The sequence below is a fragment of the Carcharhinus amblyrhynchos genome, unplaced genomic scaffold, assembly GCF_965287045.1.
Source record: "Carcharhinus amblyrhynchos unplaced genomic scaffold, sCarAmb.v2.hapA scaffold_44, whole genome shotgun sequence".
Lineage (NCBI taxonomy): Eukaryota > Metazoa > Chordata > Chondrichthyes > Carcharhiniformes > Carcharhinidae > Carcharhinus > Carcharhinus amblyrhynchos.
The window spans coordinates 474333-495870 of record NW_027649785.1 but is presented as its reverse complement, the minus strand read 5'-3'; the positions used below and the strand labels follow the sequence as shown (position 1 = coordinate 495870).

The 21538-nt window shown below is 47.7% G+C and overlaps 1 protein-coding gene across 1 annotated transcript in view; it reads right to left on the bottom strand.

Moving 5' to 3' along the window:
• Positions 1-20138, bottom strand: part of LOC145337159 (uncharacterized) — a 59378-nt gene extending 39240 nt beyond the window's left edge. Inside the window, exon 1 of the mRNA XM_080181947.1 lies at positions 20043-20138. The gene's annotated coding sequence lies outside the window, so the exon portion shown is untranslated. The remainder of the gene's footprint in view (positions 1-20042) is intronic.
• Positions 20139-21538: the final 1400 nt, after the last annotated feature.

Here is a 21538-nt window from a genome sequence, read left to right as displayed (position 1 = left end):
GTTTGCTGTGCAGATACATGGATTTGGGTCGGTGTCTGCGGGAGTTTGCACATTCTCCCCGTGATTGCGTGGGTTTCCTCCGGGTGCTCCGGTTTCCTCCCACACCCCAAAAACGTGCTCTTAGGCCGATTGGTGTAACAAATTGTCCCTAAATTAGTCTTCCCTCAATCCTCCCCAATAGGCGCAGACAAAGGTCATGGGTAGAGGAGGGCACTCATAATGTGAAAATGGCGGCGCGGGCTCGTTGGGCCGAAGGGCCTGTTTCCCGGGCTGTGCTGTTCTTTGTAGGTGATAGGGCAAATGACCAAAGCCTTGGTCAATGAACTAGGAGAATCTCAAAGGAAAGAGGGATTGGAGGGGTTAACGGGGGGTGGGGGGGGGGGTGTGTGTGTGTGTGGATTTCAGAGTTAGGGCCCAGGTAGCTGAAGGAACGGCCACCAACGATGAAGCGATTGAAATCAAGAGGCCAGAATTAGAAGAACACAAATATATCCGAGTTGAGAGGCTGGAGTGATTAGAGAGGAAGGGGGGAGAGACCATGGAGGAATTTAAAAACAAGGATAAGCATTTTATAATGATGCTATGTGACCAGGAGCCAATGTGGGTCAGTGAGTATAGGGCTGATGAGCGGAGGGGACTCGGCGCGTGTTAAGATGCAACGGGCCCCGTATTTTACTTTTGCTCTGGTTTAATCTCATTCTCCTGTTTATTCCCTGTACACTTTAATATTTATAATTAAAACGCTTAAAGAATTTACAGACTGCTCTGGCTGTGCTGCCCTCTCCCACTCAAAAATATGAGGAATTTAATTCCACTCAGTGTGCCAATCAGCTGAGAAAAGGAACCTTATTCAACTCCCGGGGTTGTGTGCTGAGTGAAATATTCACTCCTTTCCCACACTCCAGCTTTCGAAACCCACATTCCCTCCTCGCTAAAGGTCAGCCATTGTTATTTGGGACTTTATGCTTCCTCGGACAATAAGGTCGGGTATTGCTGCCGACATTCCTGTTGATCCCTGGAATGTGTCACAGTAGCTGCCTCACAAACGGCTTGTACAGAATTCCGAAAGTGAAAATACCAGAAACGGGACATTTAATCTGAGCCACACCTGGAATACAGGTGAATCTCTGGTACCTGGGACTGTCACACCTGGAGTAGGGGGTGAATCTCTGGTACCTGGGATTGCCACACCTGGAGTACGGGGTGAATCTCTGGTACCTGGGACTGTCACACCTGGAGTACGGGGTGAATCTCTGGTACCTGGGACTGTCACACCTGGAGTAGGGGGTGAATCTCTGGTACCTGGGACTGTCACACCTGGAGTACGGGGTGTATCTCTGGTACCTGGGACTGTCACACCTGGAGTACGGGGTGTGTCTCTGGCACCTGGGACTGTCACACCTGGAGTACGGGGTGAATCTCTGGTACCTGGGACTGTCACACCTGGAGTATGGGGTGTATCTCTGGTACCTGGGACTGTCACACCTGGAGTAGGGGGTGTATCTCTGGTACCTGGGACTGTCACACCTGGAATACGGGGTGAATCTCTGGTACCTGGGACTGTCACACCTGGAATACGGGGTGTATCTCTGGTACCTGGGACTGTCACACCTGGAGTAGGGGGTGAATCTCTGGTACCTGGGACTGTCACACCTGGAGTACAGGTGAATCTCTGGTACCTGGGACTGTCACACCTGGAGTACGGGGTGTATCTCTGGTACCTGGGACTGTCACACCTGGAGTACGGGGTGTATCTCTGGCACCTGGGACTGTCACACCTGGAGTACAGGGTGTATCTCTGGTACCTGGGACTGTCACACCTGGAGTACGGGGTGTATCTCTGGTACCTGGGACTGTCACACCTGGAGTACGGGGTGTATCTCTGGCACCTGGGACTGTCACACCTGGAGTACAGGGTGTATCTCTGGTACCTGGGACTGTCACACCTGGAGTACGGGGTGTATCTCTGGTACCTGGGACTGTCACACCTGGAGTACAGGTGCAGACACACCTGGAAGTGGGTACAGCTCTGCATCCTGAGGTATTTACAGTTTGGATGCTGAAAGAACGCTTCCTCTTCTGGGGGAATCTAAAACTTGGGGGCTCCCATTTAAGAAAGTGGATTCTTCTTTTCTCTCGGGTTTGGGCTGAGAGCCGGCATCCAATTGGGTAATGAGTCTCTTTGCTTTTGAACGTAGGAAGGCTGTCCGTCACAAGGATGGGCGCATTGCCAACTCATGGCTAGAATGTTGTGGTCAAATCATAGAACCCCTACAATGCACAGAGGCCATTCAGCCCATCGAGCCTGCGCTGACATCAATCCCACCCAGGCCCTATTCCCGTACCTACCCCTGTTACAATAGCCAATCCACCTACCCCGCACATCATCGGATTGTGGGAGGAAACTGGAGCACCTGGAGGAAACTCATGCAGACATGGGGAGAATGTGCAGTCTCCACACAGACAGTGACCCGAGGCTGGAACTCATAGAACCATAGAACCCTACAGTGCAGTATGAGGCCCTTCGGCCCATCGAGTCTGCACCGAACACAATCCCACCCAGGTCCTACCTCCATATTCCTACATATTTTACCCACTAATCCCTCTAACCACATATCCCTGGGGCAATTTCTTAGCATGGTCAATCAACCTAACCCACACATCTTTGGACTGTGGGAGGAACCCGGAGTACCTGGAGGAAATCCATGCAGACACGAGGAGAACGTGCAAACTCCACACAGAGAGTGACCCGAGCCGGGAATCGAACCCAGGACCCTGGAGCTGTGAAGCAGCGGTGCTAACCACTGTGCTACTGTGCCACCCCACTGAACCCAGGTCCCTGGCACTGCTTTTTTTATTCATTCAGGGGATATGGGCGTCACTGGCTGGCCAGCACTTATTGCCCCTAGTAAACCCCGCAGCTGGAGTACTGTGTGCAGTTTTGGTCGCCGCACTTGCGGAAGGATATATTGGCCTTGGAGGGAGTGCAGAGGAGGTTTACTAGGCTGATACCGGAGATGAGGGGGTTGGACTATGAAGAGAGATTGAATAGACTGGGCAGTTGGGAGTCAACCACATTGCTGTGATGCTGGAGTCACATGTAGGCCAGACCAGGTAAGGACGGCAGGTTTCCTTCCCTAAAGGACCAGATGGGTATTTCCGACAATTGACAAAAGTTTCATGGTCATCAGTGGGTTCTTAATTCCAGATTTTTTTTTTATTGAATTCAAATTCCACCCTCTGCTGTGGCGGGATTCGAACCCAGGGCCCCAGAACCTTAGCTGAGTTTCTGGGTTAATAGTCTACTGTTAATACCACTCAGCTATCGCCTCCCTCTGCTGTGAGGCAGTAGTGCTAACCACTGTGCGCCCGCCATGTGATGAATATTGTATGGAGGGTGTGGAAAGGCTGAGCGAGTGGGCGAGGACCTGGCAGATGGAATACAATGTTGGCAAGTGTGAGGTTATCCACTTTGGCAGAAATAATAGTAGGAGGGATTACTATTTAAAGGGCGAAAAGCTGCAGCATGCTACGGTGCAGAGGGACCTGGGGGTCCTTGTGCATGAGTCGCAAAAACCCAGCCCTCAGGTGCAGCAGGTGATCAGGAAGGCAAATGGGATGCTGGCCTTCATAGCAAGGGGGATAGAATATAGAAGTAGGGAGGTCTTGCTGCAACTGTACAGGGCACTGGTGAGGCCGCAGCTGGAGTACTGTGTGCAGTTTTGGTCGCCGCACTTGCGGAAGGATATATTGGCCTTGGAGGGAGTGCAGAGGAGGTTTACTAGGCTGATACCGGAGATGAGGGGGTTGGACTATGAAGAGAGATTGAATAGACTGGGTTTGTACTTGTTGGAGTTTAGAAAGATGAGGGGGATCTTACAGAGACATATAAGATAATGAAGGGGATGGATAGGGTAGAGGTAGAGAGATTCTTCCTGCTTAGAAAGGATAGCAGGACTAAAGGGCACAGCCTCAAAATAAGCGGGGTACAGTTTAGATTGGAGTTGAGGAGGAACTTCTTCACTCAAAGGGTGGTGAATCTCTGGAATTCTCTGCCCGTTGATGTGGTGGAGGCTACCTCGCTAAATATATTTAAGTCACGGGCAGATAGGTTTCTGACAGACAAGGGAATTAAGGGTTATGGGGAGAAAGCGGGAAAGTGGAACTGATCCACTTCAGATCAGCCATGACCTTATTGAATGGCGGGGCAGGCTCGAAGGGTTAGACGGCCTACTCCTGCTCCTATTTCTTATGTTCTTATGAACCCTCCAGCAATACATACAATCACAGTGGGCAACCTGGTCTTTGGAGAAAATGCTCATTGCTGAAGGTAGGAGAAGGAAACAAGGGGAAGAGAATAACATGAGAAAGAAAGAGAGGCTTCCAGAGTCCAGAACCAGGGGTCACCATTGAAGGATAAGGAGTAAACTACTCAGGATAGAGATGAGGAGAAATGTCTTCACCCAGAGAGTTGTGAGCCTGTGGATTCACTACCACAGTAAACAGTTGAGGCCAAAGCATTGTACAATTTCAAGAGGGAGTTGGGTCTGGTTGTGACAGGGCCACAACCCGCTGAATTTGACAAACTTTATTTCCAATCCTGACAGTCTGGAAGATCAATCCAAATCCCCTCCTTAATAAAGTTCATAAATCACGCCTCATAAATGGTGTGTAAATAATTGATAATTTAATGAACTCAATCTGACACCACATGTAATGTTCTATGTTCTACATGAGCTATGGACAACATGCAGGAAGCAGCAGAAATCTTATTTTCATTCTGTATATTAAAGAGACCAGCATTTCACACACATTGTAACTGAACTGTTCATTATGGCTCACTCTTCCAATATTTTATATTGTGTTTTTATTGCCTCTCTGTCTCTCTCGCTATCTATTCATCTGTCTGTTCACCTATCCTTCTGAGTCTCTATCCATCTGTATCCATCTATCTATCTATCCATGTGTCTTTCTCTATCTCTATCCATCTGTCTCTTTCTACCTCTCCATCCATGCATCTCTTTCCATCTATTTCTCTCTCTATCCATCCATCTACCTCTCTCTCTATCCATCTGTCTCTTTCTTTCTGTCTGCCTCTCTATCTATCTCTGTCTCTCTATCTATCCATCCATCTGTTTATCTACCTATCTGTCTCTCTGCCTCTATCTATCCATCTCTGTCTATCGTCTGTCTATCAATACATCTATCCATCCATCCATGGTGTCTCTTTCAACTCACTCTGGACAGGGTCAGAAATGGTCGCTACGGCAACTCTGACTGGACAGGCCTAGCAGGATCCAGTGTAAAAGTTGCTAGCCAACATTGGATTTAATTATTTATGACCAGAGTGATTACCTTGTTTTAGCTTTTCCTTGTATTTGGGTCAAAGATGCTCAGTTTTACTAACTACAAACTCTCAGGATGGTTACAGTGCAGAGGGAGGACATTCTGCCCATTGCTGGCTTTCTGAGGGAGGGGTTCACCTTGTGTCAGTCACCGTCTTCTCCCCATGCCACAGCTACAGGGCTGAAATGATTTACAAGTTGGCAACTTGTACAAATGGATTGGGGTCCTTGCACAGATCCCTGTGGTACCCCACTAGTCACAGCTACACTGAAATCTGCATCTCAAATGCTTTGGAAATGTCTATGAAATCTTGCATGATCTCTGAAATGTCTCTTTCTCTGACCTTGCAGGTCATCTAATCAGTGTGGAACCTCATCATATACTGCTTGTTACTACATCCTGTGTTCCATGGAAAGGGACATTCCCAAGGGCATTGAGTGTAGCATTCCATGGAAAAGCCTTGCTTCCGCAGTAGGCTCATGTTCTGCGCGCTGTTTGCCAACGTAACATGGACAAGAGTCAGGTTGTGTCGAGAAAGTCTCGATTACTTGATGTTTCTTGCAAGACCCCCCAGATGCCACTTGTGTGTCTGCTTCCCAACTTTCCTAAGGACCCATCCCATTCCCGGATTTACTTTCCCCAACAATAAGTCTCCCCTTTCAGGCTCAGTGGACCAGCTCTCCAGTATGAGCCTACAGAGTGAGTGGTGGTTCTTCATAGGAACAATTTCCATAGAGACATTCCCTATCTGTCTTCTTCCTGTAAACCTATTAAAAAAAGTCCAATTCCATTTCAATTCAGCACAGATCAGTGTCATGGGAATTCCCACACCTATAGCTGTGTGGCCACATTCCCCTTCAATTCGATTTTCAAGTTTGCTGACGACACCACCGCAGTGGGTGGATCTCAAACAATGACGAGACAGAGTACAGGAATGAGATAGAGAATCTGGTGAACTGGTGCGACAACAATCATCTCCCCCTCAATGTCAACAAAATGAAGGAGATTGTCATCGGCTTCAGGAAGCATAAAGGAGAACATGCCCCTGTCTATATCAATGGGGACCAAGTAGAAAGGATCGAGAGCTTCAAGGTTTTAGGTGTCTGCATCACCAACAACCTGTCCTGGTCCCCCCCATGCAACGCTATAATTAAGAAAGACCTTCAATGTCTCTACTTTCTCAGAAGACTAAGGAAATTTGGCATGTCAGCTACAACTCTCACCAACTTTTACAGATGCAGCATAGAAAGCATTCTTTCTGGTTATATCACAGCTTGGTATGGGCTCCTGCTCTGCCCAAGACCGCAAGGAACTACAAAAGGTCGTGAATGTAGCCCAATCCATCACACAAACCAGCCTCCCATCAATTGACTCTGTCCACACTTCCCCTGCCTCGGGAAAGCAGTCAGCATAATTAAGGACCCCACACACCCCGCACATTCTCTCTTCCACCTTCTTCCCTCGGGAAGAAGATACAGAAGTCTGAACTGACTTACCAAATCGGTACCAACTGATTTAAGAACAGCTTCTTCCCTGCTGCTGTCAGACATTTGAATGGACCTACCTCGCGCTAAGCTGATCTTTCTCTACACCCTAGCTATGACTGTAACACTACATTCTGCACTCTCTCATTTCCTTCTCTATGAACGGTATGCTTTGTCTGTATAGCGCTCAAGAAACAATACTTTTCACTGTATCCCAATAGATGTGACAATAATAAATCAAATCAAATCAATTTAAATACTCCGATTAAATCTGCCTCCACCAAAACCTTGGGTAGAATATTTCAGATGCTAACCACTCGCTGCATGAAGACTTTTTAATCTCATTTGCCACCCCTTCTCTTGCCTTCAGCTTAGGGTAATTAATAAACAGCCAGGAGGAAATGAGGAGGAAGTTGTCATGGTCTGGGTGGCGCTGCCTCAAAGTGGGTTGGAAGTAGATTCATTAGAGTTTTCAGTGGGGAAATTAGACAAATATTTGAAGAGGAGAAAGTTAGCAGATGTATGGGGGAACAGTAGGGAGTGGAACTGATTAGACAAGCTTCCAAGCAGGCACGATAGGCTGAATAGACTTCCTGGATGTACAACTGTTAATTCTTTGATTCTGTGAGTTGGTGCCATGAGTCAGGTCAAGACGGGTGTTTGACTCCTCTGATGAGTAAGGGGTTAAATTAACAGGAGGTTCCTAAGATGTGAGCAGGCACTCTCCCATTTCCTGCATCACTGGCAGGTCCACTTCCTGCCAGTGACGCAGCCTCCAAATCCTTTCCAAATGGAGTTGTGTTCCTCACATCCTCTTCCCCCATCTATCCCTTTCCTGAGGAGAGCAGTAAGCAGGAAAGGTGTCTGGCATCAAAGAGCACATCCCGCTCTGTGCTCAGTGGCAGCACGATGCTCTCTCAGTAACTGTCTCAGTTGGGATTATAGGATGTTGGGATACAGTGGGCTGGATCTTCTCCTCCCCGTGCAAAGGGAAGGGGTGGGTGCTGAAAATAAGGGGCAGCCACTTTGAGGAGCTCTCCACTGCAAACCCGCAATTGGGAACATCTCCGCAAATCCCTCCACAACCTCAATCCACCCTTTCTCTGTAACTCCTCAAATCCTTTCAGTGCCTCAGCATCCTTTTCTTTGTAATCTCCCTAAGTCCCTCCGCTGCCTCAATCCACCCTATCTCTGTAATTTCCTCAAATCCCTCCTGTAATGACCCCAACGAGACCCATAAGGTGGGCCTCTTAGAGTATGAGCTCCCTGATAGAGGTAATGATTGGCCTGGGAGTCTCATCTGTGTCTGTAATGAGGAATACAATAAGAAGTCTCACAGGTTAAAGTCTAACAGGTTTATTCAGCAGTAAAGTTTGTCCAAATAAACCTGTTGGACTTTAACCTGGTGTTGTGAGACTGCTTACTGTGTTTACCCCAGTCCAACGCCGGCATCTCCACATTATAATGAGGAATGCCAGGGCTACTGACACACTGGACTCTGACTTTCTAACTGAAGCACTCTGAGGGGTGGAGATAAATTTGTAAATAAAGAGAATCTGGTGAGCCTCTGAGGAGTTAATTTATTCCACTGCCTCAACTCATTCTTCGCTTCATTGTCTCAACCCACCCTCTCTCTCTGTAATCTCCTCCAACCCTACGAGGACTTTACAGCTCTTTAGCTTTGACCCCTGCCCCAAATTTCACCGTTCCACTGCAGTTTGTGCATTCAGTTGTCTAGGCCCTAAACCTAGGAATCATCTCGCTGATCTCCACTACCTCTCTCTCCTTTTTTAAGATGCTCCCCAAAATCTGTCTCCTTAACAAGGCTTTAAGTTTTTTTGTCCAACTATCTCCATACGTGGCTCAGAGTTTGTTTTATAATGCTGTGGGATCTTTACTACAGTAAATATGCTGTATATAAATCCGAATGTTGCTGGTCCATAAATCTAGGGTTCAGGTGTACATTTCCAAATCTGCTCAGCTTCCCAAAACATTAAAAGCTGAAGCTCACATTTTGTCCTGTTGATTTTAAGTGGGGGGGTTCCTTTGCCACCTCAGCAAGAGGAGGCTTTGCGTCAACAGCCTGCAGCTGATTTTGGGCCCCAGATATGAGTCACATTGCTTCAACCATTCAGAAATCACTGTAAGGGGTTTAAACTTCTCAGCGATCATCGTTATCAGCGTCACCAACAACTTGAGAGTCATAGAGGTTTACAGCATGGAAACAGGCCCTTCAGCCCAACTTGTCCAGTTTTTAACCACTAAGCCAGTTCCACTTGCCCGCATTTGTCCCATGACATCTTTCACAGTCAGACACAGGCCAAGAAGGGATACATCTATGCATCAACAAATTCACCACAAGAGAGTTGGGTGGTTCTCCTTCAAGCTACTGTAGTTTTCCAGCTCTCGCTGATGTTGATAAGGAAAGGGGTGGGATGTCCCTCAATGTTGATCAGATGAGGGGCAGCACAGATGTGATTGCCAACATTGCAGTGAGATCTTATTGAAAAAGATAGGATTCTGAAGGGGCTTCACGTGATAGACACCAGAGGCAAGACCTGGACAATATCCAGGCTTGGGGTGACAAGTGGCTAGTACCATTTATGCCACACAAGTGGCAGGCAATGCCAACAAGAGGGAATGTAACTGATATTTAACGGCATTACCATCATTGAAACTCCCACTCCCAACATCCCGAGGGTTTCTATTGATCAGAAAATGAACTAACCATAAAATACCACATCTACAACAGCAGGTCAGAGGCTGGGAATCCTGCGGAGAGTAACTCACTTCCTGACTCCCCAGAACCTGTTCCACCAAGACACAAGTCAGGAATGTGATTGCCTGGATAAGTGCAGCTCCAGCAAAACTCAAGGAGCTCATCGCCATCCAGTTGTCCACTTGATTATCACCCCATCCAACACCTTCAACATCCACTCCCTCTACCACCGATGCACAGTGGCAGTTATGTGTACCTTCAACAAGATGCACCGTAGCAACTCACCAAGGCTCCTACAACAGCACCTTCCAAACCCACGACTTCTACCACCTGGAAGAATAAGCTGGCAAGTGCATGGGGACACCACTTCCTGCAAATTACCCTCTAAGTCACACAATATTCTGATCGTTCCTTCATTGTCGCTGGGTCAAAATCTTGGAACTCCCTCCCAAACTGTATGGAAGTACCTACACCACCTGCAGCGGTTCAAGAAGGCAGCTCCCCACCACCTTCTCAAAGAATGGGCAATAAAAGCACTGGTCTAACCAGCATTGTCCACTTCCCATGGAAGAATGCTTTAAAAGCACATTCACCTATTTAGTCATTCACTTGTTCTGTGCCCCAGTGTGTACACATGGTTGTCCCTTGTCCATATATCACTTAAGGCTGGTATACAGGTGCAGCAGGCAGTTAGGAAGGCTAATGGAATGTCAGGCTTTGTCACAAGAGGATTTGAGTACAGGAGTAGTCAGGTCTTGCCTCAATTGTATAGGAGCTTGGTTAGACCACAACCTGGAATACTGTGTGCAGTTTTGGTCCCTTTACCTCAGAAAGGATATTATTGCCAAAGAGGGTGTGTAAAGAAGGTTCACCAGACTTGTTCCAGGGATGGTGGGACTGTCTTATAAAGAGAGATTGGGAAAAATTGGCTCTGTATCTCTAAAGAATGAGAGGCGATCTCACTGAAACCTACAAAATACTTAAAAGAATAGACAGGGTAGATGAATACAAGATGTTTCCCTTGGTTGGAGACTCTAGGATGCCCCAAAGAATATATCCTCTTCCTTTATCATATCTTGTCCCTTAGTGATGTCAACTTTTTCTTATCCCTTTAAGAGACTTGGGCATCGCTGGCTGGGCCAACCTTTGTTGCCCATCTCTAATTGCCCTTGAACTGAGACTCTTGCTTGGCCGTTTCAGAGGGCACTTCAGAGTCAATAACATTGCTGTGGCTCTGGAGTCACATGTGGGCCAGACAGGGTAAGGATGGCAGATTTCCTTCTCTAAAGGACATTAGTGAACCAGATGGGTTTTTACAACAATTGGCAATGGTTTCATGGTCACCATTACTGAGATTAGCTTTTAATTCCAGGTTTTAATTAATTAATTACATACGTACATACAAAGTATGAGCAGGAGGAGGCCACTTGGCTCTTCGAAACTGCTCTGCCATTCAGTAAGATCATGGCTGATTGTAACGTCATTCTCACATTGCCGCCCATCCCCAATAATCTTTCAGCCCCTTGTTAATCAAGTACTCATCCAGTTCTCCCTTAAAAATATTCAAACAAGCCCACCAGCTGTTGTGATGGGATTTGAACCCAGTGATCCCAAAGCAATAAAGCCACTTGATTACTAGGCCACAGACATCACCACTACACCACCATCTCCCTTTTCCCCACATGCACAAAGTCTGGATCAAGGCTCTGTAAATCTCTCCTTTCTAAATATCTCTACCCTGCTTTATTTTGAAAGTTATTACAATAAAATCTTGGCTATCCGACACATTCCAGTAATGGGTAGGGCCAGTGAATCAAAGCGTCGGCTAATGGGGAGTCACACTACCCTGGACACTGTGTCTCAGAAAGGTTGAGGAGAGAGGGGAAGAAGGACGGGTAGTCAAGGGACCCAACCGAGGGGGATCACAATAAAACTGAGGGCCAAGCTGAGACCACGACATTCATAGAAACAGAGAAGATAGGTGCAGGAGGAGGCCATTTGGCCCTTCGAGCTTGCTCCACCATTCATTATAATCGAGGCCGATCAAAGCCTAATCCTGCTTTGTCCCCAATAGAATTCGGGCCTGTTTTTGAAAAAATTGAACTCTTATCAAAAATATTCATGATTTTAATACATGATTTTAATGTAAGAAGGACAATCCCAGCTTCTCCAGTCTCTCTATAGAACTGAAGTTCCTCATTCTTGGTACCACTGTAGTAAATATTCAAGGTGGGTAAAGGGGAACCTGTAGACGTGATGTACTTAGATTTCCAGAACACATTTGATAAGGTACCACATCAAAGGTTACAGCACAAGGTAAGAGTTCATGGTGTAGGCGGTAACATATTAGCATGGATAAAGGATTGCTCGGACAACAGGAAACAGAGGGTAGGGATAAATGGGTCCTTTTTGGATTGACAAACTGTAACGAGTACCACAGTGCTTGGTCCTCAATTTTGTACAATCTTGTATCACTGACCTGGATGAAGGGACCAAGTGTATGGTGGCTAAATTTGCTGATGACATCAAAATAGGTAGGAAACTAAGTTGTCAAGAGGAGATAGAGACTCTGCAAAGGGATCGAGACAGGTTAAGTGAGTGAGCACAAATTTGGCAAGTGGATTATAATATGAGAAAAATGTGAACTTGTCCACTTTGACAGGAAGAATAGAAAAGCAGTATGCTATTTAAATGGAGAGAGATTGCAGTATTTGGAGGTGCAGAGGGATCTGGGTGTCCTGGTACATGAATCATATAAAGTTAGTATGCAGGTACAGCAAGCGATTAGAATGGAACATGGAATGTTGGTACTTATTGCAAGAGGAATGGAATTTGAAAATAGGGAAGTCTTAGGTGAGGGCCTTGGTGAGACCATATCTGGAGTACTGTGTACAATTTGGGCCACTTATTTGAAAAAAAAATGTAGCTTTGGAAGCGAAATCCATTCCTGGGATGGGGGGTTTAATCGTATGAAGAAAGGCTGGACAGGTTGGGCCTATACACAGTGGAGTTTAGAAGAATGAGAGGTGATTTATCGAGGCATATTAGATCTTGAGGGGATGTGCGAGGGTGAATATCTGAAGGATTTTTCTCTTGTGTGGGACACTAAAGGGAGTACAGGGAAGGTTTACCAGACTGATTCCCGGGATGGCAGGTCTGTCATATGAGGAGAGATAAGTGGGTTAGGATACCTGCCCTCTGACATCACTGGCAAGCCACTCAGTTCAAGGGCAATTGGGGGGGGGTGGGCAATGAATGCTGGCTTTGCCAGTGGGCAGCATGGTGGCACAGTGGTTAGCACTGCTGCCTCACAGCGCCAGATGCCCAGGTTTAATTCCCGGCTTGGGTCTCTGTCTGTGTGGAGTCTGCACGTACTCCCCGTGTCTGTGTGGGTTTCCTCCGGATGCTCCAGTTTCCTCCCACAGTCCGAAAGACGTGCTGCTTAGATGCACTGGCCGTGCTAAATTCTCCCTCAGTGTACCCGAACAGGCGCAGGAGTGTGGCGACTAAGGGATTTTCACAGTAACTTCATTGCAGTGTTAATGTAAGCCTTCTTGTGGCATTAATAAATAAACTTGAACTTAAAAACTGATCGCCACAGTCCAAAGAATAATGTAAAAGGTCCATTTGCAATTCACCAGACTGCCTGTGTGCTCTGCATTGTTCTCAGCGATACTCTGACCTCTTAACCAAGCATATCCTTTATCCTTGCCCCAGTCTTGCTGGTTTTGCTACATCTCATTTGGGGCTGTGCTCGAGAATTCCCCCCCGCCCAGTTATTTCAATGCCCACCTTGCCTCCGTTCACACAAAAAGGTGCCAGTAAGCCTGGGGATTTACTGACAGAGACTGGTTCTGATCTCTGGCAATGGGAAAGGAGAGAACCGTGCTCAGTTGTGATTCTCCCATGGTCGAGCAGCTTCCTCACTGTCAAAGGTCAGATGACACTTTGGGTGAGGGAACAGTCAGGGAATAAATGTTGGTGGCGCCTTCTGAAGAAGGGAGAAGTCCAAAATATCAATGAAAACTGGGGAATTAGTGAGAGGGCTTTGCAGGGAATTCTTCTGGCCCAGGGCAGGTTTCACTGGGGAGCAGGGAGGGCTCTCGTTCTGGAAGAACAATTCAATCTCCCTACGCTTGCACAGGAGATGGTATCAGTTCCTGATCGCCACTCAGGCATGGTTGGCTTCCGGTCATATTCCAGCTTCAACTTCCCCTTCTGTTTAACGTTGCGGAAGAGGGATGTGGAATTCTCCCAAACATTCCAGGATCCTTCCTCTCTATTCTTTATTTCCAATGCCTGACTCACAGTCACTGCCACAATATATTTAAAGACAGGAGTCGGCCAAGGGGGTCAGTTTGAGGGACTGATGATTGAGGAGGCACTAATATTCAGTCTGTGTCACACACAACTCAGTATTGACTGTATATATGTGTGCGAGTGTGTGTGTGTGTGTGTGTGTGTGTGAATGTGTGTGTGTGTGTGTGTATACGTATGCATATACGTGTGTGTGTACGTATATATGTATGAGTGTATGTCTGTGTGTATGTATATATATATGTATGAGAGTGTATGTCTATGTGTATGTATATATGTATGTGAGTGTGTGTGTGTATGTATATACGTATGAGAGTGTATGTCTGTGTGTATGTATATATATATGTATGAGAGTGTATATCTGTGTGTATGTATATATGTATGAGAGTGTATGTCTATGTGTATGTATATATGTATGAGTGTATGAGTGAGTCTGTGTGCAACAGCACTGAGCAATGAACAAAGAAAAGTACAGCACAGGAACAGGCCCTTCAGCCCTCCAAGCCCCTGCCTCATGCTACCTAAACTCAAAAAATCCTTCTGCCCTTACTCGGTCCATATCCCTCCATTCCCTCCCTATTCATGAACCCATCCAGATGCCTCTTAACAATGGGTTAAGGATGGATAATGATATTAACAGAATGAGGAATTCTCTTTTCTCAATTCCACTTTGGCCTCGTTTTTCCTCGGTTTCGTCTACTCCTTAAATGAATATCAACATTCAATCGATGACAATCCCTCAACATTCGATCTGACACTCAGGACTCAGTGCTTTTAACTACTTCAAATCAGAAATACTGCCTCAGTTTTCGCATACAGGAGATATTGGTGGCAAGAACTGGAAATACTCAGCAGTCCTGGGCGTATCTGGGAAGAGAGAGACAGAGTTATCCTTTCAGATCAATGACCTTTCATCAGAATGGGACAGTGTAGTTAATGACATTGCATTTCCAAATTACCCCTCCTACAGAAACACATTACTTTCTTCACTGATCCCATGACCAGGGCTTTGTGCCGGCACTGAACCCCTCACTCCCACCTCTGTAATTACACAAATCCGCAAACATCGCAAAAACCTTCCCGTTCTGATGAAAGGTCAAAGGTTAACCCCATCTCTGCACCTCAGGATAATGCTGGCCTGTTTGGCATTTCATAGAGTTATATTTACAGCATGGAAACAGGTCCTTCTGCCAACTTGTCCATGCCATCCTTTTTTTTTAAACCCCTAGCCTAGTCCCAGCATTTGGCCCATATCCTTCAATACCCATTTTACCCATGTAACTATCTAAACGCTTTTTAAAAGACAAAATTGCACCTGCCTCTACTACTACCTCTGGCAGCGTGTTCCAGACACTCACCATGCTTTGCGTGAAAAAATTGCCCCTCTGGGTGCTTTTGTATCTCCCCCCATCACCTTAAACCCATTCCCTCTAGTTTTAGACTCCCCTACCTTTGGGAAAAGATATTGACTATCTAACCGATCTGCGTCACTCATTATTTTATAGATCTCTGTCAGATCATCCATCTGCCTTTTACGCTCTGGAGAAAAAAGTCCCAGTCTATCCAGCGTCTCCTTACAACTCAAACCATCAAGTCCTGGTAGCATCCTAGTAAATCTTTTCTGCACTCTTTCCAGTTTAATAATATCCTTTCTATAATAGGGTGACCAGAACTGTGCACAGTATTCTAAGTGTGGCCTTACCAATGTTTTGTACAACTTCAACAAGACGTCCCAATTCCTGTATTCAATGTTCTGACTGATGAAACCAAGCATGCCGAATGCCTTCTTCACCACTCTGTCCACCTGTGACTCCACTTTCAAGGAGCTATGAACATGTACCCCGAGATCTCTTTCTTCTGTAACTCTCCCCAGCGCCCTACCATTAACTGAGTAAGTCCTGCCCTGGTTCAATCTACCAAAATGCATCCGCTCTCATTTGTCTAAATTAAACTCCATCTGCCATTTGTCAGCCCACCGGCTCAATTGATCAAGATCCCGTTGCAATTCGAGATAACTTTCTTCACTGTCAACTATGCCACCAATCTTAGTGTTATCGGCAAACTTACTAACCATGCCTCCTACATTCTCATCCAAATCATTTCCTGTTGTTATGTTGCTTTTAGACAGTGAGGTTTACGTGATTTATTTTCTATTCTGTGTGTTAATGTCATTTTTCACACATCCTTTATTTTCAATATATAACAAGCACGGTAACACAGCTGCGAAATCACACCATACACAACAGGTGAATATTCACAAACTCTCCACAGCTAGAGACTTTTCACAAATCCCGACAACCAGTCTGACACACTACTCCCGAGCACTGGGGTACAGGTCCCACACGCACTGACTCTCACTGGGGTACGGGTCCCACACACACTGACTCTCACTGGGGTACGGGTCCCACACGCACTGACTCTCACTGGGGTACGGGTCCCACACGCACTGACTCTCACTGGGGTACGGGTCCCACACGCACTGACTCTCACTGGGGTACGGGTCCCACACACACTGACTCTCACTGGGGTACAGGTCACACACACTGACTCTCACTGGGATACGGGTCCCACACACACTGACTCTCACTGGGGTACGGGTCCCACACACACTGACTCTCACTGGGGTACGGGTCCCACACACACTGACTCTCACTGGGGTACAGGTCACACACACTGACTCTCACTGGGATACGGGTCCCACACACACTGACTCTCACTGGGGTACGGGTCCCACACGCACTGACTCTCACTGGGGTACGGGTCCCACATGCACTGACTCTCACTGGGGTACGGGTCCCACACGCACTGACTCTCACTGGGGTACGGGTCCCACACACACTGACTCTCACTGGGGTACGGGTCCCACACGCACTGACTCTCACTGGGGTACGGGTCCCACACGCACTGACTCTCACTGGGGTACGGGTCCCACACGCACTGACTCTCACTGGGGTACGGGTCCCACACACACTGACTCTCACTGGGGTACGGGTCCCACACACACTGACTCTCACTGGGGTACGGGTCCCACACACACTGACTCTCACTGGGGTACGGGTCCCACACACACTGACTCTCACTGGGGTACGGGTCCCACACACACTGACTCTCACTGGGGTACGGGTCCCACACACACTGACTCTCACTGGGGTACGGGTCCCACACACACTGACTCTCACTGGGGTACGGGTCCCACACACACTGACTCTCACTGGGGTACGGGTCCCACACACACTGACTCTCACTGGGGTACGGGTCCCACACACACTGACTCTCACTGGGGTACGGGTCCCACACACACTGACTCTCACTGGGGTATGGGTTCCACACACACTGACTCTCACTGGGGTACGGGTCCCACACACACTGACTCTCACTGGGGTACGGGTCCCAGACACACTGACTCTCACTGGGGTAAGGATTACAGAGACACAGAGATTTACAGCATGGAAACATCGCTTCGGTCCAACTTGTCCATGCCGCCCTTATTTTTAAAACCCCTAAGCTAATCCCTATTGCCCGCATTTGACCCATATCCCTCTATACCCGTTGTACCCATGTAACTATTTAAATGCTTTTAAAAAGATAAAATTCTACCCGCCTCTACCACTACCTCTGGCAGCTTGTTCCAGGCATTCACCACCCTCAGTGTGAAAAAATTGCCCCTGTGATCACTTTGTATCTCTCCCCTCTCACCTTAAACCTATGCCCTCTAGTTTTAGACTCCCCTACCTTTGGGGAAAAGATACTATCTACCTTGTCTATGCCCCTCATTATTTTATAGACCTTTATAAGATCACCCCTCAGCCTCCTACGCTCCAGAGAAAAAAGTCCCAGTCTTTCAGCCTCTCCTTATAACTCAATCCATCAAGTCCCGGTAGCATCCTAGTAAATCTTTTCTGCACTCTTTCTAGATTAATAATATCCTTTTTATAACAAGGTGACCAGAATTGTACACAGTATTCCAAGTGTGGCCTTACCAATGTCTTGTACAACTTTAACAAGACGTCCCAGCTCCTGCATTCAGTGTTCTGACTGATGAAACCAAGAATGCTGAATGCCTTCTTCACCATTCGTCCACCTGTGACTCCACTTTTAAGACGTATGAACATGTATCCCTAGATTCCTTGTTCTGTAACTCTCCCCAAGGCCCTACCATTAACTGAGTAAGTCCTGCCCTGGTTCAATCTACCAAAATCCATCACCTCGTATTTGTCTAAATTAAACTCTATCTGCCATTCGTCAGCCCACTGGCCCAATTGATCAAGATCCCGTTGCAATTGGAGATAACTTTCTTCACTGTCCACTATGCCACCAATCTTGTCATCTGCAAACTTACGAACCATGCCTCCTATATTCTCATCCAAATCATTAAGATAAATTACATATAACAATGGACCCAGCACTGATCCCTGAGGCCTCCAGTTTGAAAAACAACTCTACAACCACCCTCTGGCTTCTGTCAAGAAGCCAATTTTGTATCCATTTAGATACCTCACCCTGGATCCCGTGAGATTTAACTTTATGCAACAACCTACCATGCAGTACCTTGTCAAAGGCCTTGCTAAAGTCCATGTAGACAACATCAACTGCACTGCCCTCATCTACCTTCTTAGGTTACACACACACTGACTCTCACTAGGTTAGGGATCCCACACACACTGACTCTCACTGGGGTAGGGTCCCACACACACCGACTCTCACTAGGATAAGGGTTCCACACACACTGTCTCTCACTGGGGTACGGGTCCCACACACACTGACTCTCGCTGGGATACAGGTCCCATACACACTGATTCTCACTGGGGTACAGGTCCCACACACACTGACTCTCACTGGGGTACGGGTCCCACACACACTGACTCTCGCTGGGATACAGGTCCCATACACACTGATTCTCACTGGGGTACAGGTCCCACACACACTGATTCTCACTGGGGTACGGCTCCCACACACACTGACTCTCACTGGGGTACGGGTTCCACACACACTGACTCTCACTGGGGTACGGGTTCCACACACACTGACTCTCACTGGGGTACGGGTCCCACACACACTGACTCTCACTGGGGTACGGGTCCCACACATACTGATTCTCACTGGGGTACGGCTCCCACACAGACTGACTCTCACTGGGGTACGGGTTCCACACACACTGACTCTCACTGGGGTACGGGTTCCACACAGACTGACTCTCACTGGGGTACGGGTCCCACACAGACTGACTCTCACTGGGGTACGGGTTCCACACACACTGACTCTCACTGGGGTACGGGTCCCACACACACTGACCCTCACTGGGGTACGGGTCCCACACACACTGACTCTCACTGGGGTACAGGTCCCACACACACTGACTCTCACTGGGGTACGGGTCCCACACACACTGACTCTCACTGGGGTACGGGTCCCACACACACTGACCCTCACTGGGGTACGGGTCCCACACACACTGACTCTCACTGGGCTATGTGCTCCACACATGATGGGAGATCTCTAGCTTGCCTGACAAAGCCATGATGAAGTCCAAGTGATCATGGGGCCGGATAGTCACCCCGATCGACATTATCAGAGCCCCTTGCTGTCTTCACCCAACATCTCCCCGCCCCCACACTCCCTCAGTGACATGCAAACACACACACACACACACATGCACGTGTGCACACACACACAGACACAGACACATACACACACACGCACATATACATACAGATACATCTGTATACACACTTGCATCTTTCAGGATGAAGTTCCTGATAACCATCAAGTATTCTGAGGATCTTAATGGGCACTTTAGCGCTTGGCAATTGGGCGTAACCATCTGTGAATTTAGCATCCTAATCCTGTCAGGGAATCACAACTGGATGAATTTAGGGTCAGTTTTGATTGTAAGCGATAAACAGTGACATGAACACGAATAGCGGACGCGCACACAACTTTAAAGACAAATGTTAAACATGCACTGGGAGTAAAATAGAACTTAATTAAACTTTTTCCCTTGTGTAAAATTAGAAATACTGCGGGGGGAAGGAGTCCAGAGACTTAACCCGGCTCCAGCTTCAGGACTCAAGGACAACTTCACAGCAAATGTGAACTTTCTCGGGGTTAATCTTCACGGTTGGAAAGTAAAGCAACTGGAAAAGTTACAGCGTGAGCAACTGGAAGAGACATTTTACCTTCTCCACTTTATCCCTTCCTCAGGAGCCCTGTGTGATAGTGGAAACTGCCAGGGGAGTGAGCTGGAGCTGCAGCCCTCTGTAACGCCCTGCGTCGAACAGACAGAGAGCCAGACAGGCAGCGCAGAGCCCCTGATTGTGAGTGAGGGAGGCACGGCTGGCACCCTCCCAGGAGGGGTGGCTCCCCTCTTGACTATTGGTCCAGGCTGCTCTGACATCAGGCTGAAGGGGCCGTACCAGATGTCAATCTGTGCTGGGAGCTTGGTCAGTTTCAAGGGTGCTGACTGCCCGCACTGTTCCAGCAGCTCCTGGAGACTGAATTTAACCCCACTCCAATTAACTATTTCACAACCTCATGCCACAGAAGTGGGAAGATGGCCCCCTGAAGGAAAACAGCAAAGCCTTCAATTTTTATTAAAGTTAGATCAGATGGTTCCTCAGTCCCTTAACCCTTTCCGCACTAAATCAGTAGTAAGTGGGCGGCACGGTGGCACAGTGGTTAGCACTGCTGCCTCAGAGCGCCAGGGACCCAGATTTGATTCCCAGCTTGGGTCACTGTCTATGCAGAGTCTGCATGTTCTCCCCGTGCCTGCGTGGGTTTCCTCCCACAGTCCAAAGATGTGCAGGTTGGGTGGACTGGCCATTCCAAATGGCCCCTTAGTGTCAGGGGGACTGGCTAGGGTAAATGCATGGGAGGAGGGCCTGGGTGGGATTGTGGTTGGTACAGACTTGACGCACTAAAGGATTCTATGACTCTATAAACCTTGCAGGAATTTTTTTTTGAACCAGAGAACATTCCCTGGTAGCGCATAGGCACTAGAATGGATTGGCAAAGGGCCACAGAGCTGAGAGGATAACAGAATCTTGGCCAACAAGCTCTGAGAAAGGTGGAGAAGGAAGAGGAGAGGCAGAGTGTGGGGCAGGGCTTTCCCTCTGAGAGGGAAAGATACCAGAGGCTGGTATCAGGATAGCAAATAACAAAGGAATGTATGGGTGATATTTAATGTTTTAAAGTGTATTTATTAGTGTCACAAGTTGCCTTACATTAACACTGCAATGAAGTCACTGTGAAAACCTCCTACTGGCCACACTCCGGTGCCTGTTCAGATACACTGAGGGAGAATTTAGCACGGCCAATGCACCCTAACCAGCACGTCTTTCAGACTGTGGGAGGAAACCGGAGCACCCGGAGGAAACCCACGCAGACACTAGAAGAACGTGCAGACTCCATACAGACAGTGAGCCAAGCCAGGAATCGAACCCGGGTCCCTGGCACTGTGAGGCAGCAAAGCTAACCGCTGTGCCACCGTGCCATTCAGTAGAGGAGTCAGAGCTGAGTGGGTCAAACTGCCACCTCCGATGTGATGGAGGATATGGGCTCACACCCCACTCCATGAACTTTGAAATCTAGGCTGCCATTCCTGTACAGCCACGGTGTGGAGATGCCGGCGTTGGACTGAGGTGTGAACAGAAAGAAATCTCACAGCACACAGCCA